The sequence below is a fragment of the Ischnura elegans genome, chromosome X, assembly GCF_921293095.1.
Source record: "Ischnura elegans chromosome X, ioIscEleg1.1, whole genome shotgun sequence".
NCBI lineage: Eukaryota > Metazoa > Arthropoda > Insecta > Odonata > Coenagrionidae > Ischnura > Ischnura elegans.
This window is the reverse complement of record NC_060259.1, coordinates 53,016,831-53,042,708: the sequence shown is the minus strand read 5'-3', so window position 1 is coordinate 53,042,708 and position 25,878 is coordinate 53,016,831. Positions and strand designations below refer to the sequence as shown.

The following is a 25,878-nucleotide window of genomic DNA, read 5'->3' as shown; positions in this document are numbered from 1 at the left end:
AAACTGCAGACATTCACAAACTTCATCTGTAGACTCTTATTGTTAGTACTGCAGTTTTATTGCCCTTGAGGGCTCCGGCGGAATATAGAATGAAGCCTCATTCTCTTCCAACCTTGCAGGTCGACGGAGGGAAATTCTGGCTAATTTAGACTTGCGTACCGAATGCAAAAATTATAATGAATTATACATGAATAGACACCAATTAGCTTGTTTCTATATTTCTGCACCCTACCAATGAACGCTTGTCGTTATAAATCTTATTCATTGGTACATTATTGCGAATAAATATGGGCTCGAAAAATGTTGAAATGTTTTGCGTAAGTACCCTAGACTCTCGTGAGTTACTCGTCACGACGCGTTGGAGACTTTTTACGCCATCTTATAAAAAATTCCTTGCTACCGAGCATATTTTTAGGTAGTGAAAACGTCATTATTCAGCGTATGGGGAGGTGGTTGCTTGCCTTTCATCTACGGTTCACAAATGAGGCACAACTCCAGAAATCGCAGTGCGGTACTTAAGCCTCAATCATACGAACATTCATATAATATAAGTTATTAAGATAAAAAATCTTTCCTCCTTCACACTTTCTCATGGCTTTGAAATAAAAAAAATATGCGAAATTTGCCCACTTTTCATAAGGTAGTGACGTCACTCAAGATTTGCCTCGCTACTGCCAATGTCAAAGTAAAGAACCAGTGGTGTCTTTTCGCTCAAATTTGATTGCTTCACCATTTGCTTGCTGTCGGTATAGTGCAAATTTCAGCCATCAATGAATTGCTGTGGAAAATCGCCATTGTTTTTTACTTAAACTTATATTACGTATTTTTTACAAAGCTATGGTGGATATGCTTATAGACGTTGCGCTAGCATCTTAAAATATTCAGGTTGCATAGAATAATTCCTCGTCATTATTTACCCGTATTTCAGATTAAAAATTTGACCACAGAGAAAATTATTAGGTGACTTTTTTTCATTTTTGAGATACTAAGTATTGTCAACATGGTCTACTCTATGTATCCTGATTTTTTTAAATAGTAACTTAGGCCTTACGGCCGTTTTACACGGGGCACGGAATTGCGCAGGTTAGAACTGCATTAATTTCCAAAATGGCGTGGAATTGCGCGAATGCATGAACGAAATTAGAACACGGGCTATTTTGCCGTCTCGCATCCACGCATTCTCGCATGTGTTCTCGCAATTCGCCGCTTTGCGCGACGCGATTTTGATTGCACCTTCGCACGTACGTCAGATTGCGCAATTCCGCGTACCGTGTAAAACGGCCTTTACAGTAGGAAAAAAAAGACCGGAATAGTGGTGGTGGTGCGTCCTTCTGAGCTATGTTCCCTACCATTCAAAAGCTTGGCTCCATTGATCTCAGTCAGAGATGGTGCGTGGAAACTTGGCTATGCGGTTCAAGGCTCGACCTTCCCCATGGCGCGTGCCCCTGCCCCACGTTCTGCCCCCAAGCTCTGCCCCCCCGCGACTTGTCCGGCAAAGTGGGACGAGAAACTGCCCCTCCAAGCCCCATCCTCCGCTCCTTCCGGTTCATCCAACTCCTGGCGAAAACGAGGCCTTCCGAGCGTCGCCAGCCATTTCCGACCAGTCGCCCCTTCGCGAAAGCACGCTTTGTTCCCCTTCAGCTGTTCGCCGAGGCCGTTGGCGGGTCGACCCGGGAAGTCCACTGCTAGCCTCTCGGAATGCTGTCCGCCGTGCACCAATAAAGGCATGTAGGTACACGAGCTCGCACGTTGCCACCGGAGATGGGTTGCAACGCGTCCCGCTGACTCGCAACCGCCTGCGGAGTCGGCGTGGTCGGGTTCGGGTCCAGTGTTACGTCCGTGTCAGGATTTCTACAAGGTGGCGGATATTCTTCCGCGTACATCGGCTTAGATAAACAGCGGTTTCGCCCACTTTCCTTTCAACGTCTTCAAGTCGTAGGTGCTGGTGTTAGTTTTTGTCCAGTTTAGTAGTTTTTGGATCAGGTGCTGCACACAGATACGTCGTGGTGTCTTTTTCGCGAGCTGTGGAATATGTTGAATTAGCCCATGTTTTCTCCATTACTGTTGCTTCGAGTATTGGTTTACTTTTTGTGGATGCTCAGCTATCGGCCAGTGAGAGCCGATACTTCTTTCTGCGGACGGAAAGCGGAAGAAATCCGTAAATCACCGGCACCGACTGTCGGCGGAACCGATGTTTAGCAAAGTCCGTAAGAATAATGATAACAATTTGAGTGATTGAAGTCCACGATTTAAGTAGAATATCCAATATTTATATAATAATAATTTCATCGATACGAATAAGTAAGATTTCTTTTATTCATCTCAAAATAAATTTTTTCCTTTTATTGTTTTTATCACTCAACGTGAGAGTGATTTGATTTATATATTAAGGACCGGAAACTCAAGGCCTGCAGATTGCAGTTACTGTTGCGCGTGTCCAAAAACGATTTTGTGCTGCACGAAACACTATTCGGACCAACGCCAACGGATGTGTACTGTTCGATGAAAGCTGGTCTTAGAAAAAATATGAACCGTAAATTTTCAATATTGTTTTAAATCGATAAATATAAAATCTAGACCTGAAACTGTTTGATCGGTATTTTTCCTCGATTTATTATTTTATTCGAGCATTTCTGCTCTGTAGACGTTTAGAGTTGTTCCTAATTTTTAGACACATTGTTTACTCTTGAAAATATACTCAAAACGCCTGAGTTTGCTAGGTGATTGATAGTTTTCTAGTAGCAATGGGAGCCATAACTTCCAAAACGACATCAGTCCCTTTGGCTTGAATTTGAGACGCACTGGTGGGGGTTAGTTAAGTGGTGGTAAGTTAAGGCATATTTACACTTTCCAATATTTTTTAATCTTTGGGACTTCAAGAGTAGCTGCTTTGATTTTTTAAATCTGCAATGGATCTTAAAGTCAGTATCATATCTCTATTCACGGGGTAAAATCGAAGTCGCTTCGAGGCTTCTTAGCTTTGAATATTTAGACGAAAATTGGCCTATCTCAAGACTTCGCTGAGTGGACTCTAACTTGTTTTGGAATTCGCAGCTCCAAGTGTTTAGGCCATCCTTATGAGTCCTTGCGTCTCCTAAGTGGCTAAGTTACGCTAAAGATTAATTACCGGGTCTATGGTTCAACTTTTTCTTTGGCCTCGTGCCCCGTTGACTATTCTGCAAATTCACCGCGATTCCGCCTTGATGTGGACGAAAAGAAGTGGGGCGGAAAGCGGCGGAAGACGAGCTGCCATTAGCGTTGTGTGCTCTCGGCGGGAGAAAGATTTTTCGCGGAAAGCGGTCGCGGGGAGGGGGCAACCGGGGCGGCTCACTTCCGGCTGCGGCGCAGTCCCGGCGAAGAATTCGCGGGAGACTTTCCCATGCCGTCTCGCTGGTGTGAGGTGCGCCCGCCGTCGCCGATTTGGGATGAGAACAGCGACAGGTCGATGCGTAGTTCCTATGTGATCGCCTCCGTCGTTGAACAAAAAACTTCGATGTTTTGATCTCAGGAATGATTGTATTTTTTTATTAAAGTGGTGGAATAGTATTCTCACATATACCCAAAAAACTACCGAGAGAAATTATGTTCCCCCGGAGAAATTTTCGTCTGTTGTCTCCATTTGAATACATTTCAGTGGGTAATAGATGCATCGCAATTTTAAAACATTTTATTCATGACCTAATTACAGTGTGATGTTGACTGGTTAAAAATAATGAGTCGATATACTATCCCATTGAAGCACTTGAATGCATATATAAATGTATATAGAAACATAAATTAATTTTATGTAACTTGAAAATAATTTTTTATGCAGGTTACATAAAATTAATTATTTCATTCACGTCTATATTCAGCTGTATAAACTGTATAGTAATCACCTTAATTGAACGACGAAAGTCACGGTAATCGCCAAACATAATGGTATAACCGGTCGGCGATATATTGCCAATTTTCAACCTATCGTGTTCGTGGTACTTGACGATATATCACCAAATAGCTCTTGCATAAACCTTATCTATGGCCACTCTCCGTTTTCGGTGCATCGGCGTCGAGCGGTTTGACGTAGCGTTGTCCATGTGGAGACTAGGTGTCGCGTGCGTCGTCACCGCCGCTGCTAATCTGCTCCCTCGAGCGGTTACCATAGTCGCCCCCTTCCCCCGGAGGCGGTGGCGCGGGGTGCGACCTCGATGGAGCGCGGCTAGTCGTCGCCTTGGTTGCGGGGCCTTCCGCGGCGCCCCCGTCGCAGTGTGTCTTCGGAACCGGAAGGACTTGGCCGCCAGTCTTCGCCGTGGAAGCCCGCCGGATGACTGGATGACTGTGTGCCCATGTGCGGACCCCCGCGCATCCTCGGACGACGCCCGAGCTGACTCAGCGGGAAGAGGAGGGAACGTTACGTGGTCAGTGGCGTCGGGGGTGGTGCGGTGTTCAGTGTTTTGTGTCCTCGGTGGTGTCCTACAAGGCTCGTGAGTCCAGGGCCATTTGTGTCTGGCCAGGAGTTGTACGTGGATTTTCTAGGCCCTACTAGTGTCGACGTTCACCTCCATTAATGAAAATTTTCATTTCATGGAAGGAGCTTAATCGATAAATTGACGATATTAATGAAAATCTAACTTTTTATTCCACATAAAATTAATTTATTGAGGTCTAATTTATTCAGTATAGTTTCAATAAGTTAATTTTTGTGGGTAATCAAGAAATTTATTTTTTCCATTTACATTATGAATAGGTGCCATTACGCCACTCCCGAAATCATCAATTGAACCGCGATTTCATAGATCCATAGATATATTTGAAGTTATTTTAGGTTGACGAGGATTGTTATTCAAAAGAGTCATTTTTTAGATGGAAACTACTCATTTTATATGATTAATCGTTGACGTGAGTGTGATTTTACTTCATCATTGACTTAGTGTCTACAAGTGGAGAATTACCTTATGATTGGGTAGTCTTTTGCGTAGACCTTTACACTGGGTTCATTTTTGTTGAGTCGTCGTCCACAATCAATTCACAGTAATGGAAATTGTGATTTCTCATGTATCCACGAATTGTATAAAAGTATTACATGCTTACTACCTATCTGTGTATTCGTATATTTGTTAATTTAATTTGATCGTTAAATTTTGAGTGTGAACAGGTATTATATAGTTAAAGTCATAAAACCCACTTGAGCTAAGATACTTTCCTAGCCATTTAAATAAATTTTTTTTCAATGTTTCTGTCTAGTTTCTCCGTTCTGTGAGCCCACGTAATTAATGAATCCCAAATCTCAAGCGCGGATCGGTCCAAGATAAGTGACTTCTGGGCGAGATAGTGGGGGATCAGAAACCAATCCAGCGGTCGTCTTCCTCATGACCATCAGTATCAGGGAATAATAATCCCTGCGTTCGTTATCAGCGTTGCCGAGGTCGGTCCCATATCGCCGATAACCGTGGCGGCCAAGGTTTAGATTTTGGCGCTCCGCCCCTCCATTGGCTGTTCAGATATCACGTGGACCCCAACACTTTCCCGATCGCGGCCTACTTTCATTCAATGTTTTCGGCAGTGTGTGTCTGTGTGTACAAGTTCCTTTTCGCCTGTGCCCAATAACCCAAATGGAAGCGATGGACCCGCTCATGCCCGGAACCAAAGTTTGAGTAAATTCTGGGCTCAGCTGAGAAAGTAAGATGCTTTTAACACAACCTAACCTGGGAAATTATCTAGAAATTGTTTTCTTTCCAAATATAGGAAGTTTTATTGATTGTCTCCGGTTGTGTGAAGCATTTGTGAAAGTTAGAAATGATATGAATTTTAGTTATTTCCTGGTGAGATGGATCAATGTTGATTCGGTGGATGTTTTCCATTGCTCCTTGACTTTAAGGTGATAACGTTAAAAAACTAAGAAGCTCACCAATTTTCAGGTTTTGCCGTGTGAAACTGGTAGAAAGAACATGTTTTTTTCATGGTGGAAACAACGAACGCACTTCGATCACACCACTGAAGATTATTGAGAACGTGCAACGCTGTGGTTTACACGCATCATTAAATTAACTTAATTAGTAATTAATAGTGATATAAATTCATCTCGGGTGTCCAACCGGGTCAGGTATTCTGCTGCCGACATTCCAATGGCTAACTCAGCCATCGTCCTCAGGGCGTTGATGACATTGCCATTGATAACGTCGGCGGAAAAAGATCGGACCCGGTCGAAAACCCGAGAAAATTCATATTTTAGAATTGAGTTTGCTAGTTTTTGTGCTTGCGTGTAAAAATACCATGAAATAGAACATGTAAGCATATAAAGCTCTATTAGCAACGCCTTGCTATTCTGTGAAACCGAATGAATACAATCATAAGAATGTAATTTCAGAATATTGCCTTTCTGGGTTCATTTAATCTACTTATCATGCCTTTCATTCGGCGTTTTTATGTTTGATGAATGATGAAAGTGTTCACTAATTAAAAATATTTAGTTGATAATTGTAAGGAATAATCGCCTAGTTATACTACGTAAATGAAGAAAGCATTTATTTAGTTTGATGGTATTATGTGTATATCACATCGTTGCACGTTATCAACAAGCATCAGTCTTATGGAAGTGCGTTCGCTCTTTCCACCATAAAAAAACATGTTCTCTCTACCTGTTTCACGTAGCAAAGCCTGAAAATTCGTGGCTAGTGCTTCGTAATTTTTTGGCGTTATCACCTAAAGGTAAAAGAGGAATGGAAAATATCTACTGACTCAAAATTTATCGTATTAAAACTGCTAATGCATTCCATAAGCCTTTATTATGGAATTGGTTGTGTCTTGACTGATTAATATTTACCTATAGTAAATGGAAGTTGAAATTTTATAACGCGATTTTATTCCGTTGGGAAAAAATGCATTTTCTGATTCATCGGCACGCTTTTACAGGATTGTATTGTCAAGGATGTTGGAACTTATAGAAGATTGATTTGATATTTTTTTACCTTACGTCGCACTTTACCAATTAGCTGTCTATTATCCAGAGGATCGAAATTTGTTGGGAATGGTTAATACCCTTTAAACTCAGCTTGTGAAGAATCTTACGCAATGTTATCGATAATTTCTTTTCAGCCTCAAGCGATCAAGGTTTCTTTATGGTTTCTTTGCAATATTCACCCATTATGAACGCCGGTTTTCCTATAATAGAAGATTTCGCAACGACCAGTCGTCCATTGCCCCATTCGTTTGCTCGCGTGAATGGGAAAAAAAGTTGGGAAGAGCTTTCCTTTTTGCAGTGTCGCGTGGTGAACGGATCGGTGTCGTCTTTTTTTTCTGCTGAGGGCGCGAGGGTCGCATGTCACACCAAGGCCGACGATCAAGTTCTGAGCGTTTCCCAGTATACGGAGCGGCCCGCTCCTCAAAGGCGCAAGCCAGTTTATCAGACACTTAATTAGGCTCCATCTGCGTTGCTCGTGTCTATATTGTTTCCTTTTCAATGCTCATAGTAGCTTCTTTCGATGTGCCCTAAAAGCCGTTTTGCACGGGGCAATTCATTGCGTAATTTAGCATTGCATTTATTTCTCAATCTTGCGTGCAATGATTATTGCGCAGATGAATGCGTTACCGCTTTACACGGAACTCGCAATCAAGTATTCATTCACGAAATTTCGTCCACGAGGATTTATTTATGTACTATTCTATGTACCTTTCGATGGCTGAACATTTTCATCAAATATATTTTGTTTTACGTTACTTTATCCTGATGGTATCAAACGATGAAATTGTGCACTGTACCGTATGACATTTGAAACTACAGATTTCCTGCATTACTTCATATCTAACTGGCATATTCTTGACAGAATCTTAAATATCTTATCGTATTATGCATGTATAACAGTATGTACCGATGGAAATCTTTTATTTTTGCCGAGAAACTCCTTAACTTATGCTGAAAAAAATCAGTATCTCTCTTGGTATTATCGAAAAAAAAATACTGATCGTGTTTGATATCCAAGTATCGATAACTTTTGCATGTCAAAATATTTCTAATTTTACTATTTTTATGTGCGCCTGAAATATTGGATGCAATCGCGTCGTTTGCGTTTCAATTCAAGAGTCGTGAATTTGCAGTTTTACAAGTTTTGTATTTTTTGTGAGATCTGCTAGATGATCTGTGCTTGTAAGTCTACAACAGTGGCCTATTTACCCTTACCATATTGTTCATCTATCTCTGTATCTATTAAGAGGACGCGTAACTCCTACTCGGCAGGTATTTCTCCCGACTTATTGCTTTATTAAAACTGACGCCAACATTTGAAATGTTTTCAGGTTATATAGAGTATTATTTAAATGAAGCATTGCAATATTTCCACTGAATATTTTTTAGCACCACACGTTTCGTTGTTGCAACAACATTCTCAAGTGCTGGTTTATCAACGAAACGCGTCGTACTCAAATGAAATCTGTGGAAAGAGTGCAATGTTTCATTGAAATAATGTTAACAACTTCCACGACATCGTGCCCCACATCATAAAGGTTATATACAGTGGACACTTAACAGTATGTCTTTGTCTTAAATCCGAACATTTTGTATCATTATTTTATTCGATGTGTTTTGAAATCTTAACTATAAATTTTGAATCCCCACTAAATTGTTTCGTCATTCTTCTGTTGGCTAAGTAAGTCAAATATTGACATTTCCCCGCGTGTTCTGGTGCCGTGGGAAAGCAGTCATCTTGGAAGACGTCTAACTGAATGATTGTACGCGAGAGTTCTTCCTTTTGTTCCGTTACATAGCATCAATGTGAAGTTTGTGTTTTAATCATCGTGATCCGTCTTGTCCTTCGAAATCGAATCCAGCGTCTTTCGCGTATAGAGGTAAAGATTCAAATTTGACGTGGGGCTAAGTAGTGACAATGATTCGCTCTCTGTACCTTGAAAATTTCATATTGATTGTTTGTGGAATTTCAAATTTATACTACTATACGACAAAATACGACTGGTCGAACGGAAGGATTGCGTCGTCTCAATGATCTCGGGAATTAATTTAGATTACATTTATTGATATTGACATAAATTATGAACACTAAATGCGTCTTTTATACCATTGGATGAAATCCATTTCTGCAGTGATCCGTCATTCTTCTCCCGTAATCACAGCTCCCGTCTGATTTCAACCCGTCATTATCCCCTCCATAACGGTCTCCGCTGGGAGCGTCTCTCAACTTTTGCGGTCGGTCGCCCACAACCATCAACGTGGTTTCAGTGTCTTTGGTGGTTTGTGGTCCGACTGTGTGCAAATATCTTTGGCTTTGGCTGGCTTAATACTCCGCGTCAAGGTAGCACCCAATGGGGGGCGAATTTTTACCGGTGGTAAAGGGAAACACACTTCGAGAATTAATCTGAGCAAAATTTTATCCACAACCCGTGTCATGACAATTCACGTCACCTTATGCATGAAAAATTATCGAACTGATAAATTGTAGGAAGCGGTTACTTTTAAATTCATTCCCATCAACTGAAAGTGCCATTGAATGTATGCTGTTGAAGAAAGAATGCCGCATTCCTTAACCTTTGATTTTCTCGTCTCATTGAAGTGTTGCCATCATTTTGAAAGGTCACTCCTATCGATCATAAGCAGATACTTTAGTAGCAGAAAAATAGTGCAAAATTTATTAGTTCGTAAGAGCGACTAAACCCGCATATCCGAAGTGGTTGACATTAGTGTAGATTTGTTTACGAATCTTTCAAGTTTATATCAAAACTATCATCTTCAAATGGCAAATAATAGAAATCCATAGCGAAGTATAAAGTTTTAAATAATTTTTACCCATTCGTGTGGCTGCGCTCCTGTTGTAACAGAAAATAGTGGTAAACTGTATTTTTTCGAAAGAGCGCCGAGACTCTTAGATACCAAGTGGTGGGCATTAGTGTAGTTGTATGACGAATATTTCACGTTTGTATCAAACCTAACGTCTTCAAATGGCAAATAATGGAATCCCATGGAAAAGTATGGACTTTTAAACAATTTTTTACCCGTCCGTGTGGCTGCGCTCACCTCCATTTGCCATTGCAATTCTTTCGTAATGAGCATTATGAATCATCGTCGGTGTTTCGGGCTCTCCGCGGAGGACTACTGCGTTTCCGGTCCACTCCCCCGCTGCCCTCGGCCGGCGGTTAACGTCGCCACTCGTGCCCGATGCAGCCAATCGGAACGCTGCCCTGACTACTCGAGACGAGAGATCTCCGTCTCGAGGCCGATATTTTCATGCATCGCCAAATGTTAAGATAATTCAAGGCATCAATGAAATTGTTCGCGAGTTCACTTCGTGGAATAGTGACATGATTGATTCTAAAAATAAGCTTTTTTGTATTCCACACTGTATTTTTTTTAAATCTCGACATTTTCAGGTGATTATCAAGAGGCAACAGAAGCTCTGTTTTTCTCTGATTCTGTTACCCCGTGATAATGACCAGAAAATGTCGAGACCGGTAGAGTTTTTTTATAAATACTGTGTGGATTGTAATAAAGTTTATTTTTAAACTATAATTTAACGTACAGCGAGAGACAAGGTAGGCAAAAGATGTAGAGCGACGGGGGCGATTTTAAAGATTCAGATCGTCACCTTAAGATTGATAAAATAAGAGATATTTTGCCGAACGAAAAGGTGTATGAATAAGATTTCTCCTCGAGAAAGAAATGATTTTTTTTAATGCTACGTCATACTGAGGAAGTAAAATATTCGTGGGCGTGCACCCAATTGTTTTAGTACTCTCGAATAGGTTGACGACTAGTGTCCTAACACCCCCCGCTACACATGTAATGAGGCGGTTTGCGGGGTAAAGTCATCATAACTGGTCAACAATCCTAAGATTGGCATGATTCAGCCATCCACTCAATTCTTCTATCAGCTAATCTTTCCACACCTACGTATTTCTTCTCTTTCACATCCTTCTTTACCTGTTTCATGTATTTTGTTCAAGGTCCTCTTTTTCCGTTCTGGCTATCCACTTGTCCCTCGCTGATTGTCGTCATCAGGCCATCATGTCTCAAGATGTCGCCTATCAGGTTGTTCCGTCTTCTTATTCAGGTTTTCTTGAGGCTTCTCTTCTCTCCTCTTAGGACTTCCTCATTACTAACTCGGTCGATCAATTTGATCCTCCTCATTCTTCTGTAGCACGTAGTATAGGAGAATATCTAAATGTAGTTGGGGTAGTCAAAGTAAATAGGAGTTTCGCAAATTGGCGGTGTATCGTCGTCCGGTTTTATCAAAATATATTGCTAAAGTGTGGAGTATTATGTAATGCATCGTCGTATAATCTTCGTCTACAGACGGCGGTGCATGAAGATAATCTTCCCCACGCCATTGAGCTATCATGCGAACGGCGCCTTGGAGCAGACCGAAAAAAAGTGGTCCCCGTGGTCAAGGCAGCCTCTCTCCGAGAATGCGTTGTGTTCATACACCAGCTGCATATTTTTGATCTACAATAGGCGTAAGCGGAAAGGGTTGTGTCCAAGTTTCAAATTTACCGCTTTCGGAATTATTTATTTTATTTATTCCTGAACCACCGAAAATAGCACTATTGGCCTTTTACATCGGGTTTTTTAACCAAGAAACTAAATGTCACGAATATCCATGCCCTGGGTAGGGGCAACCTACCGAGGCGGAACTCGAACCCGCGGTCTCTTGAGTGGCAAGCAAGGACTTTACCCCGCAATGCCTACCAGAGGTTATTTTGACCACAACTGGTGTCATTGCGGCGTCTCACCCCACCGGAAGTGGGTGGTAGGCAGTTTAATTAACCATTTTCGCCAATCAAGCGTTAGAGTTGAAATCTGCGGGCCAGACGTGGCGCATTTGAAGTAAATAAACGAATTGTGGGTCGACAATTAAGGTAAATCAGCATCCATATAAAAATAGCATTTTATAAAATGGAGTGTTAACGCTGAAAGCTAAATAGCTATAGGAATAAAGAAAAATGGGAGTTGTCAACAACAGGCACTACTTTTTGTGCTATATATATAGAAATTTTTAAAATACATTGTGGAAGTAAAATAGTGTCTGTTATTGATAATATGGAGCCCTTCCACCTCGTACAAGCTTCAAGTTTCGATTTAAAAATTGTGAGTTTCTATTTTGGATGTACTGACAGGAAGTACTTCTCTCTCATCTCGTTACATATAATCGATTTGGATTAGAAGGATAAAAAATTTGGTACCGAAATATAGAGTGCCTTGTAGAAAGTCTTTGAAAGATGAGAATTCTATAATTTGATTATCAATATGGTAAAATTTTGTACTTCAAAATACGATAAGCGTGCCGATATTCCGATGACAGGATGTGATATCATAGTTCAACAGATTCTGCCTGCTCCTTGATTTTAAATTTTGTCTTATGGCTTACTCTTTTCATTGAGGATTTTCTATCGCAAGATATTTTCTACTTCTTAATGCATTTTTACGTTGTAGAACTGTAGTTAGTTTTAGGTTAGATCTTCCCCCGCCGTTCCAGCCAACCTTCAAGTTGAAACACTTGAGTTACGTCTCGCCGGCGTAATTACTCCGTGGTGACTGGACGCTCGTTCGTGTCCATTTGGCTCAAACTGGATGCGCCGGATGTGTGATGAAAATTTGGATAATGTGTTCTTGATGACGGTGCAACGTTTTTCTTGGTTCCAGCGTCGCCGCCCGTCCGAAGCCTTTGTTTTCACTTGAATAGAAGCGTCCATTCGTTGCAGCTTCTTGGACCACAATGGCCGCGACCGGCAGAAAATGTGCTCAATAAAACCAAGTGGAGTGTGGGAGGTAAAGAAAAAGTATTGTTTTGCTCTCGGTACACTCTCCAGTACTCAAGGGACATCCTCGTCGCGACAGCATCACTTAAGTTCCTCATTTTGCATTTTACCCCAAATTAAATGTTGTCTTAAATGTGTTCCTCAAATTATGTAAGTGCTAAAAATATGGAATTGAAAAAAAATCAAGGGAGGCTTCTCAGCAGCCAAAAATTACCTTTATGCTCTTCTACTATCTTATAAATTTTTGTTCACTTCTTTTTTTGTGAAGAAAAGGCGGAGTTTGATCGCTATTCAGGCTGTTGCTGGATAATATAAGTCCTCGCTTACCATTTACCTTTCAGCTCCCTGTGGAAGCATAGGTTTCTGCATTAAGGCAGCATTCACACTCGACCGATCTTTTTCGTGAAGTTTGAAGTGTTAATTACTCAAGCTACTGCCTTGAACTTTTCGAAAGGAATGGATTGGGCACTAGTCAAATTTTTCCTGTTTCATATTTTAAAATTCAATTTAAACAGTCGGTCACAAATAGCGGTAAGTCTTTAATGCGTGCCCTCGTAATATTGCATTGGACTTCTTCTGAAGTTTGGGTATGGAATATCCGGTTGACTTTTTATATTTATCAAAATTAAATTTTTTAAGCCCTTTGCTTACTACATATTTTAGTGATTGCTGCATTTGAGATATCTTTGAAGTGCAAATACGTGTTTCCAGGTTTTCAACAATTTTTACAAATCTATTCCAACTTTATTGCCTCTTAAGTCTTTCAAATATACATTGAATGTGGCATGAATTCGTATAATCTGTCCAAATTATCATTAGATGAATTATGCTTTTATGTATTGTTGATGGTCACTTGCGATTAGTTTGGCCGTAGTAGGTTTCTCTTTGCGCATTTTTTCATTAATCGGATGCGAGCCGGTAAGAAATTAGGTTCGTAAAATTAGCGATGCATTATTTTCTATTTTTAAACCATATAGTGCTGCAGCCATCCGAAATATTAATTACTTCTCATAAGTATGCAATTAATAATCTCGTGATGTATTTGAAGCCGCAGTGTGAAGTTAAAAAAGAGTATTAAATATTTTAAAACGTTTGTTCTGGTTTCCCTGTACGTTTTACTCCCTTAAATTGGTTAAAAGTGAAAAAGTTCATTAGAACATACGCAATACGTAAATAAAAAGAGATTAAGATGAGAAGCACGAGACCTAAAGCCTTGAAAACATGTCTCAAATTCAAGGTATGGTTTATATTTCCGAAACTGGTACTACGTTTGTTGCAAATAATTTTTTGGGTGTTTTGCGTTTTTATATCAGTTTTTTTTTTACATTTCTCCTCTCATGCTGGAGACTTCATCAGGGTGGAACGGCTATGTTATTTTTGTCACATAATTACGTGACAATTAACAATTCCATAATCGTTACGCTGTGAATAAGCCTCCGGCGGCAGTGGGGAAAAGTCCGTGGAATTGATGAAAATATACACCCAAAAAAGAAGTTTATATGTAATAATCAATGGTCCGTCATCTTTCTATTCTATCATTTACTGCTTTTATGTTATTATTATTTGTGTGCACATTTTCCGGGTACCTGCTTAGTGGCTTGGAAATGCGCCCAGTAGTTAAGGAACGTAATCGATGCTGGTGAGGCACCTGGGCCCAGTCAGCCAATGTTGATACAATTCCGTTCGGCACTCACGAGTTGGTTCCAAGCGTCGACGTGGCTGCATGCGATGATGCCTCTCCGGCTGGCTGATCTGTCCAAATTGACCCTCTATGCCCACTCGAGCAATACATGCCGAATATCACTCCGGATGCCTTCCCTCGTGGCTTCATTCATTCCGCTGTTCGGTCCAATTAAGGGCGAGCTATTTGCCCACTCGATCCTTACCAGTCCGTACTTTTAGTGCGTGGTATTTGTTTTCGGCAATTCCTCATGGGGGTATCATTTCTGTGATGCGAAGTAGATGAACAGCCTCTTTTTACACACGCTTGATAGTGTCAGGGAATAAGAAGGTTTTTACCTCGCTAAAGAATTCTCCCGGTTGCGGTTTTCCCTGAACGAGTTAATGAACTGAGCTTCTAATGACGTCACAAACTCATGAAAAGTGGGCGGCAACTTTTGCGTTTTTTTTTAATTTTTAATCTTTTGAGAGAATGTTTGATGAAGTTTTTTTTGTAACTTATCTTCCCCTTCCATCTTTCCTGTTATTTTAAGGAATCGAGTCCGTGTGTTCGAACCCATAAAAGTAAGCGGTAGAACTACAAAGGAAAAAGCGTATAATAACCTAATCATACCGATTTTAGAATACGCGTCACTGCAATGGCACCCGTATGAAAGGGGTGAACAAAATTCATTGATAAGGTGCAAAGAAACGTGGCAAGGTATACATATAATGGGGATGGACAAAGAGACTGAGTGTGTCAATAAAATTCTGCATGTAAATTAAAGTTCTAAAAGTAAAAAGAAAAATAAATAGCGTTTGCGCGCACTTCCGCACACGTGCAGTGGAAAAACCTGGCGAGGAACTGTGACATAAGATTGAGAACCCTAGCTGTAAAGGCAGGAATGATCACCAATACAAGATGAAATGTCGGTCACGAAGGACCAGTGTAAATAATGTTGAAATAAATACTTGTAATTTTCCACAGTCATAAAATTTATTGCGACCTAGGTTTCAATATTACTACATCATCTTCAATTATTATTCTTTATTTCAATTGATTCACCCTAATGCTGATGTAGTAGCATTGAAACGTAGGTCGTAATAAATTTTATGATCCTGGAAAACTGCAAGTATTTATTCCAGTAAGGAAAAAGTCCACTCATTTAAGTATGCCGGGATTGGCCACGGTGGTAACTTTACGGAGTCACCCGCAGCCTCGGTAGCTTAACTGGCTAAAGCACTCGACCAGAAATCGGGGGATCCGGGTTCCAATCCCGGTCAAGGTGAATGACTTTTTCTCTGTGGATATTTTGCACAAAATTCCACTCCATCACGCTTGAATCATCGGATTTCACAGCGTGAAAAAGTGTTCATATCTTAACAGAGCCTTTAATGATTGGAATATGTTTATCATGAAATTATTTCGTAAGATTATTAAAGTGAGGCATTGCAATATTTCCACTTAGATTTATTCCTACACAACGCGTTTCGTCGTTACAAACAACATTATCAAGTGTGAAAAAGTCTTAAAGAGTTTCTCCTTATATTTATCTTTAGAAACCCTTTAAGACTTTTTCACGCTTGATAATGTTGTTTGTAACGACGTAACGCGTTGTGTAAGAATGAAACTAAGTGGAAATATTGCAATGTCTCATTTTAAAAATATTACGAACTTCTACCATGTCGTGCCTAACATCATACAAGCTATTTCGTAAGAACTTTTTCAGTCCTTTCCTGGTAACTAATAGAAAACTAATTCCAATGCTAATTTAAAATTTTTGATTTGACTGATTTCGTTTTATTTTGAGGCTGTATTTTCATCAGTTAACTGTTACCACCTGGCAAATATCCAACTTGTAACAATTTGTATAATAATACTTAAATAGAGGGGTCATACGCTCGCAAGACATTCATGATTGGACGCACCACATTGGACGCACCACATCGCCCTCCCCCCTCTCCGACAATCGTGTAATCTTGCTGAACGTGAGAGGTTACTGTGGGTGATGTACCGCGAAATTAGTATTGAGGCATCTGAGTAATTTCGCGAGTATAATCGCACACGAGTGGGAGATAAATCATGCATATGCAGGCTTACTTATCCGCGATCGGCGCACTTCTTTCTCCTCGGTTACATCACTGATTTCGCGTTGAACGCAAAGCTATCGCTCCCCGCTTTCATAATGTCGAGCCTCGTTCTCCTTTCAAAATTCGCGACTAAACAACCGAAATCCGGCACATCGATCAAGGGCATTTGACAAAAAATAAGGATCATGGTGTGCGCCTCAAAGTGAATGTAAACGAGAAGTATTCTTGGCTTTTGTGCTCATGCAACCAAGACTAAAATTGCAAAATCTCGGATTTTAGTACATGACGGGTTATAGTACATGAAGGAAAGGCAATGGCAGGTTCAACAATTATTTACTGATGCGACCGATTTCGATACGAAGCCATTGCACTTACCTTTCCTTTCTGTACTATTATATTGTAGTTCCATCATATTTCATCAGACATTATTGAATTTATCACGGATCACATGCTGCTGATTCAGACGACAGGATATCTTTAAAAGTTGTTTATTTCGGTGGATAATTCTATTTCCATTAACATTAGTACTCACATAGAAGGAGAAGTACTATGATTTCAATAAAATCTTTTAGTATTTCTATATCTTTTCCTATTATGTCATTGAATTTGGGGTTCATTTCGGTGCTGGTCCGAGGCTATCTATGAATGCCATTCTATTTCTTCACTGAGGTCAAAGTTTTTCACATATTAGTTCGGAAACTGCTATTCGCGATTCCAGCCAAGGGAGATACCACCTGGCGGAGAACGCTCGAAACAGAGGAACGATGGTCATGCTGCAGCAGTGCTATGAGGAATAGTGTATATGAGACCTTTACACTGTTTTATTGAGTAGTTACGGGGTGATACCTACTTTTTGGTTTCAAAGCAATTACTACCGTTACTTGAGGTTAAATATTCTTTAATTCTACGACCCTGTAATAACTGCAGCACAAGTTGAATTGTTTAAAAGCGAGGCGACGGCTGTTGTTCCCGCACGTAGGTAGGAGCAGAAAGCTCTTGTTTAGGACGATTTTAATGGAGATACGTTGGTTTTACATGCTATAGCTATTAATATGTTATTTCAATTGAAAATCGTTCATGTGTCAGGTTACGCTGAACAAAAGTAGAAAAATATCCAATGCATCAAAGTATCCGATATATCCGTGATCGCGGTTTTCGAGATTTTAAGTATAACATACTCAATACTTACATTGCCATTATTATGAGCGGGATGGTATTTGCCCGTGTTATTCTGATAAATGTTTTTTTTCTTCTGTGCGCGATATGCTATTGAACGATTTACCTAAAGTTGCTGAGCATAGTAACTCAAGATTGACGTTAAGTATCAATAGCAAGGAGGATGAACCTACTGTACATTGAAAGAACGATTTTTAACAGCGTATCACGATGTAAATTAGTAAAATATGCATTATGGTAAACATTATTTGCTTATTTTGATGGATTCCTGGTGTCAATTCGGTAGTCAATTCAGCATCAGTAGTAGAACTATCGTCTCCATGATTTTACTAAGAACAGCGAATAAACGAAGATGTGAATCAACAGTAAAGATCTTTAAGTCGCCCTCAAATTTCTAAATCATCTTCTTCTTCCTTCCAGGATTAGGCTACTAAGCCTGTTCCGGCTCCACATCACCATCTTTTCCTTGGTCTTCCTTTTTTCATTTCTAAATCATACCAAACAATTTCATTTCCCAATGTTAAAGCATATCAAATAACTATTTAGTTCATTTCTTATCCGGAAATATGATAATAAATAGGTGAACACAGCAATCCACATCAGTGAAGCAGACGGCTGTGGCACCCAAATACAACACGAAAACTGCCTGAAATGGATTATGGTTCCATGTATTGAAGCGGCAGGTTGTATATGAAATACTATTAAGTTCTTTTGAAGTGTATTACATAGGAATGGCTACGAAGTAAAGCAATACGATTTGGATGAATGCAAGTCAAGAATCAAACTTGACTCGTAATGTTTAGGTACATTATAAACACCTTTAGTTACGTCGTCAAGCAGTTTTTTCCGGTTCTAGATCTTCTTAAGGATGAAAGAAGCCGAGTAATACACCGTACGAAGGTTTTAAAAGAATATTTCTATCTTATTAGCTCTTGATATTATGGTTTATGTTCTCTCCTTACGCCAATGCTTTATGATTGTTTTGATTTTACCATCACTCTGGCGGCCATATTGGAAATTGACGTCACTGACAGCAGCGCCGCCATCGGTCATTTGAGTCTCGATATTCTCGTAGGATACGCCGAAGGCGTATATTTCTTGGATTATAGAGAACAAACATCTTGAAATGATACTCGGTGAACATCGCTTTTACCACATCACGAAAGGAACTACCAAATGGCAAACATACATTATCGAAAGGAAAGGTGTAGGAGTGAGTTTTTCTTCCACGGGAAACAGTGGGCTAAAACAGAAATCAAGACTGATCAATTACTCAGCATGCACACCTTATAATAATCCTTCTCTTTCTGCTAAACTATTGGCGTCAACATACTCCTGATGAGGCTAACAAGACTGTAAAAAATAACGAATCATCTTAGTTCGACGCGCGAGGCGTAGGGCATCAAAGAAGTAGCGATTCGCTCGGCATGAGACCTTGACGTCATCAACTCACCTTCGAATGGGTTAATGCCGTCGATATTTCATCGCCAGAAACTCGAGAAGTGGGCGGCGTATCGAGGAACGGAAAAATACTCGTCGTTCAGTTTTTATAACTCCATCTCAACCGGCGATAAAATCATATTGGCGAACGAGCTCATTGTTTTTGGAATCTGTCCCGTCACCTAATCTGGAGGGTGATCGCTGTACCCTTCTCATCATTGCTCTTGACATTGAATCGCGACGATCCATAGTTTCAACTTATGTGGGAGGGGACGAGTTGGAGATAACCTTCAGGGAGGCCGAAATGGCGAAAAACTTGCCGAAACTAGATCTTCACACGTTATCTCCTTCAGCGTGATTAGAAGCAATGGAACGCAGAAAGAGTGCTTCACTTCCCTTTCTCCGTCCGTATTTTATTTCTTTTCTTGGTGGGTAGCTCATCTAAAACTTGATAATTTAATAAGTTTCATGTCAGTATCTGATAAATCCTGGTTAGCATCTTGAAATTTTCTATCTATATCATCTATCTATATATTTCACTTGAATCCCTAAAATAAAAAAATAGGAAATAGTTAGTTACTCGTTGATATGCGGAACTCCAATACCGATGGCTCTTGGCTATTGCAGGAAATCATAAGCAAACCACTAAAGTAAGTTGTGCTTTTCGTGAAAGAATTCTAAAATGTTTACCCTCTTCGTGCTGGAAAATTTGTGACTACACAACTGCTGCTTCAAATGGACCCATCACTTTCGCGCGGACGATATCTCTTCGTGAAGTATTTCTTGTTTAAGCTTCGTCCAATTTCCTTTGTGGAATTTGGAGGATAAATACAATAAACCCTCGCCAACATTGGCCATTTTTTGGAATTTCCGAAATAAAAAAAATCGATTGAGGTAACATTTTCAAATTTGAGATTCAGGCATATGCTGACAAAGGTCTACTTCATGTGCCCTGAACATTTTGGGATGGTAGTCTGGGTTTTAAACGAGTGAAACTCCTCGAGAAAAGACAATAACATATGTGAGTGGAGCGTCAGCCATGTGGCCAAGTTAAAGTTTGCTTTCGTGAAAAATATAATATTCGCCTCGATATTCTTATTCGCATCTGACTAACATCAAATTCACCGACTGCCATGCGAATTTATTGTGCTTTATTTGCAATACCACGTTGTGCGAGTGGCTTACTAGTTATTTCTACGTAATTGTTAAACGAACACCGCCTAGTTTTTACGTCCTTTCGTCAGTAACCGGTGCACTTAATTCAGTCAATATTTATCCACACTAATTTTTTGTACAGTATTATTAGGCATATCAAATTACTCAAATATATCTAGGATATTTTAGAGATGCTTTTGTGTGCGTAAAAATATCTATTTCCACCTTTTTTGCTTGTCCAGATCAAAGAATTAAAGATGTGAAAGCAGTACGTTAAGACAACTGTTTACAAATAGGTGGCATTTAAAGCTTGATTTCCACCGCTTGGCTACGATAGAACCTCCTCAAATGCTCTAAGTCGCCCATTACTGTTCGGCCTCATTGGTGAAGAGTCCCGTCTTAAATATTGAAGGTCTAGTTATAATTATTTTTTTTATTCATATGTTGGTGTAATATCTGAAGGTCCCCTCATGTTGTATATATAGTTAGCAGCCGTAGTCATGAAACTGCTTTGTATTTTATTTTATGCTATATGCAAATTCCTAGAAATGTTCAAAGGAGTAATTAATCTTGAACATTCTGTTTTGAGAGGGAGGACGAAGTTGTAAGGCACGTTCGACCTAAACGGGTTGTGAAATCTATGGAGATGGCCATATCGTACAACATGTTACCCTCTAATTGTCCCCTTGCATGCAATTCGCCGCGACGCGACGCCCCTCTTACATCCCTTGATTGTGTGAATCACGAATGCCGCAATAGAGGATTATCAAGTTGGCCACTGAATGTGTTTTGTTTCATTGCGCATTTAATTGGGTTTACGAAAGTTAACATTCGCGGCGAGGTGATATGTGAAATTCGTGAGGCATAGCATTGGAAAGTGCTCTTTCTCAAGAATACTATTCCTGCTATGCTATTACTCACGAATATAAATATAGTATTGTAAATATTGAGAATAAATGTATCACTCTACACTCATGCCGCGCTGTGGACATTTTTGAAAACGGATTAAAATGCGCACAAAGTGACAGCAAAGATTCAATTAACAGGACGGACGGAATTGGCTATTTTATAGCTACCCTCAAATTGGGTACATTATGATATGCTTGCATAGGTTACTTCCAATTTCTCCATCTTTCACAAATACATATGTAAATTGGAACAGGAAAGAGTTAAGGGCTAGATTAAAGAAAATCATGGGATGGAGAGCAGCGAGTGTCATGCATCAACACACAACGCACCATTTGCAAACACATTGTCTACATTCATTTAATTGAGTAAACTGAGCATTGCATAAATGTAATATATGAGACCTTCGAACACAATCCAAAATTATATAGTTCAGCTTATATTTTTTTATTATTATATTCTTTTTAACTCAGCATATGCTGTTTAGACTACCAAGAGAGCAGGGAAAACCAACATTTTAGCTGAATTCTAAGGTTCAACGGGAAGGACTGGTGCCTCCTCCATATAGGGTCCCCTACAGTATATATTTCAATCGACCGCCGTACTGACGCCGTTACGGTGAGAACGAATCCACCTTTTCATCGGCAATAACTGTCGCTTTTAACGCTTTAATAATAATGCTTTTAAATAAGTTAGGGTAACAAGTGTAAAACAAGTGTAAAGGACCAATATAACCTTTCCAGTGCGAGTGAAGACTCATGAAATCTAAAAGGAAGGATTACGGACTAATCGGCATAGTTACGACGAAATTGTCCAAATGTTCACCTATTACAGAACATAAATCATGATCAAGCTTTCTTTTACATTAGATTTTTTGTGGTCCCTCGTGGGGAAGTCTGCTATTTTCGGTCATGCCGAGTCTGGTTGTGAGACTGCGGTTACGTCGACGGACTTCGACTTTAAGAATGCGGCGATGAGTTTTTGACTCGTTGGGCACTTGTGGAAATGTCAACCCGGACTGACAACCGAGAGTTCGTTTTGAAGGGCACTTGGAGGTGGTAGCTGCAGGAAAAAAGCTGGAAGTTCATTCCGTGCCCTCTCCTTTTCTTTCTTGAGGAGCTTTGTCAAGATGGGTTGATCTGGTACCATATATTTTGTTCAAACATAATCAAATGCTTTAGTTATGTGAAATAGATTTATATGATATCCAATTCAGTTTTAATATCAGATGTAAAGGAATATATTGCCTAATTCAAGAAATAACGGCAGCGTACCTTTACGGAGTCACCCGAAAGTTCACTTAAAGTGCGAAAATTCTTCATAGAAAAAATCATATTCCTCTTTTCATAGCTAAATTTTGACTTGTCAATAAAATGTATGTTTTTTATATTTCGGAGCTAAAGGAACTTAACGAAGTCGCTATTGTATTATATTTAGCTCAAGTGAGATTGGTAATTTTGTTCGAGAAGGAATTTCTAAAGACTTAGGTCATCTTATTCAAATGACTTCGGTTAGGTAATTAGGGAAACGAAATAGGTAGATTCGTAGTTAAGATAAAGAAGACCATCTTTTGGAATTTCGCTTGTCATTAGAGTCCTGGGTGTCGTTTGTAGAGATGCTGTGCATTTCATAGGTGATGTGTCTTAGACGAAATATTTGTGGTTTATTCGATCTGGTGCGAGCGAAAGAAGTAAGGTACAGGACCAACATTTTGTACATGTAGGAAGATGTTAAATTATATATGCGTTGGAAATTAATATTCTGCATTTAGCCTTTCACTCTATCATCAAAGTAGTATTACAACCCTAATAATGATAAACTGCTGGCTTCCATTTATGTCTATCCCATCCCAGCTCTACCTTATGCTTGTTCTTGACTTGTCCCGAGTACATCTCTTGGTCTTACTCTAAGGATTTTTCCTTCAAATTTCTCGGCCCTTACATTTCTCTCGTAGTTTAAATGTATCATCCCTTCGCCAATATATCGTGCGTGTTATTCTTGGTGTTTGAGTTGGAGTTTGGTGCTCCACCCTGCCTTTTCTTCTCCTATTCTTCGGTAAAACTCCTCGCTCCTCACTCTATCGCTCCGTTTGATCTTTATTTTATCTTTCCTTTCCTGTTCAAAAAAATAACGACAGCGAGGCCACTTGAATAGTTTTTGTCGCATTCAGATGTCTTGCTCTGCACCCGTTTCGCTCGCTGGAAAGCGAGGCTAGGGAAATTAAATTGTATACGTGGCGATGGAGCTCGTGCATTGGGAGACTTCCACATTGTCCAACCCTTTTTTCCATAAAAGGGTCAGAAAGTCAACTTTCGCCCTCGATAACTATTTTAAGCAAGGGAGCAGGAAACGGAAAAGCATGGCGCTAACCGTATGAATGGTTAAAGAGTTAATATGGTGGAGTCGAGGCCTGCTAGTGACAGCCGTGATGCGAATATAAAAAAAAACACAATATTGCACCCTTCATTTCTTAAAAATAACAACCAATTTCTACTTTTCTTGTCGTTACGTCGCGAATTCGGGAAATAGTGTGACAGTATTCACGTATTTAGGACCTGTAAATCGTCAAAACTTGTTGTGAATTGTGATGAATAGTGATACCAAATCTATGTAAGTTATCATAGGTGTTCGCATTTTTAGTTCATCGGCTACATCTTGCCGGCCTCTGTGGCGGCGGGATTAAGTCCTCGCCTACCAAACAAGAGGTCGTGGGTTCGAGTCCCGCCTGGGTACGTTTGCCCTATCCAGGGCATGGTTGTTTGTTACGTGAAATTGTTGAAATTGTTAAACACCCCGATATAAAATGGCCTAAGAGAGCTTTATTTGGTGGTTTGGGAATAAAATAAAAAAATAAAATATATCGGTTAAAAAATAATGGAAAAGCTTATTTTAGGTTTTGCTGGTGTTGATCGTCCATACTGCATATGTACTGTGGATGACGATGTGGAAAATAAAGAGTCGGCTTCAAAGGTAACTGAACCAAGATGTGATATCGCGGTGAGTGCTGTGAAGGACAAGTTAACTTGCCGTCATATTATCACTATGTATTTTGAAGGTTCTCAGGTGCTAGCCAGCTTGACTTGGTACCACTGATGTCATGCCGCTGAGTATGGTCACGCGCTTAGCTTCAGTGCCTTTGAGGTAAAGCTCAACTTTAAGCACCAACTTTTAGGTACTTAGTTTTTAACGTCTTCAGAGGGATACCGAACCCGTGTCGAAATAACTTCTACGCCGTTGCCCACTAATGTCCTCTCCTATGTGGGAAAGTCGCAGTTTACTGGGCGTTCAAGTGGATGATTTTTTTCTTCTCTAACTTCCCGCCTTAACTTATACACCAGCCACAAAGTTATGTCGAGGCAGTCACGATTCTTTTTTGAGAATGTAAGTACGTAAGGAGGACAATGTCTGAGGATGTTTATTACTGGTGAAGCACTCTCAAAACAAACTTTGTGAAATTCCGTTTCATGCTAAATAAAATCAAAAATGTAATAAATACATGAAAATACTTTAAGAGCACAACATTGTTTTCAATTGCGAGCTATCATCATAACGTAAAAATCTTTATTATAAAATCTCTCTTGAATGAACGAAGGCCGTTCAGCATATTCAATTCCTATACAGTCAGGTCCGCGAAGTGTTCTTTTATCGTGTCTTTTAAGAGTAGGTATTCAGTTCCTTGGTTTTATAATTGAAATCTGTTTTCCGTGAAATACTTGTGGGTGATTATCACAGTTGGGTGTTTGTCAAGATTCTTCCTGTCATCGCTAATGAACACAATCATATATGTTTCTTGGTCCTTGTTTTAAATTATATCATTTGTGCGCCAAATATGTGGCCAAAAATACTGGGCGTTTGAGAGTGTAAACACCGCTTTTTTTCTGGATCTCAAGCATGTCACTTATTGAGCATACCGTTCAAGTTATGATGCAATTCCTACGTTCTTGTTTTTCATAAAAAGAGGAATTTTGAAATGTATTTTACAAATTTATTTTCCTAATTACTCTACTTCTGTTTCTGTTTTCTCTGTCCTTGTGGGGCCCTTTGTGTTGAGCGAATGTTAAATCATCCTCCTTACTTTCTTTGTTCTAATACTGTTTTTATTTTCCATTTTTTATTTAATACCAAGAGATTATTTATAGTAGTATTTATAAGAGAGTATTAAGAGAGTATTTATTGTATTTATATTTATAAGAGAGTATTAAGAGAGTATTTATAGTGCACTTCGATAGCTATGCGAAAAAATGTCTCTTCAACCGACCGAAGTTTCTGCCATAGCGTATTTTATATGTAAAAATCGATTGCTTATCCCAACAGGATCACAAAGGAGAATCGACGCGTTATAATCTTGTATCAGGCGCGAGGTAAGGACTTTACAGAGCGCCCAATCTGATTCTCTCTGGCTGGTATTTCATATACTGTCTCCGTTTATGGGAAACTATTTGCTCCGTGGCGTAATGTGAAGCATGGCGAAGGTTCTCGGGCTATTCTCTTTGTTGGCGCAAAGACGATGGTGTGCTCTGTGTAAACGGTTCAAACCCCAATAGAATAATATGAGGATCTTCATCCAATGCGAAGGAACTGCTGGTGCTTATACATCTGCGTCACCGCACCACGACGCCAAGTCTGCTAACATAATACCGTGTATCTCCAAAATGTTTTTATGTACTAGGATTCTTACTAATGTTTCGTCTCTGACTTGCTCGTCTCAACTCT

General features: G+C 39.8%; 1 protein-coding gene across 5 annotated transcripts in view; it reads left to right on the top strand.

The window, feature by feature from the left end:
- The window catches only part of LOC124171757 (glucose-6-phosphate 1-dehydrogenase), a 184,759-nt gene that overhangs the window by 119,632 nt on the left and 39,249 nt on the right, over window positions 1-25,878 (top strand). The window contains exon 1 of one of the 5 annotated variants that reach the window (XM_046551051.1): window positions 4,211-4,397. The exons of 3 other annotated variants lie outside the window; for them this stretch is intronic. The gene's annotated coding sequence lies outside the window, so the exon portion shown is untranslated. Of the gene's footprint in view, window positions 1-4,210; window positions 4,398-5,507; window positions 5,659-25,878 lie in introns of those variants that run through there. One more of the 5 variants, XM_046551052.1, reaches the window with a different exon arrangement.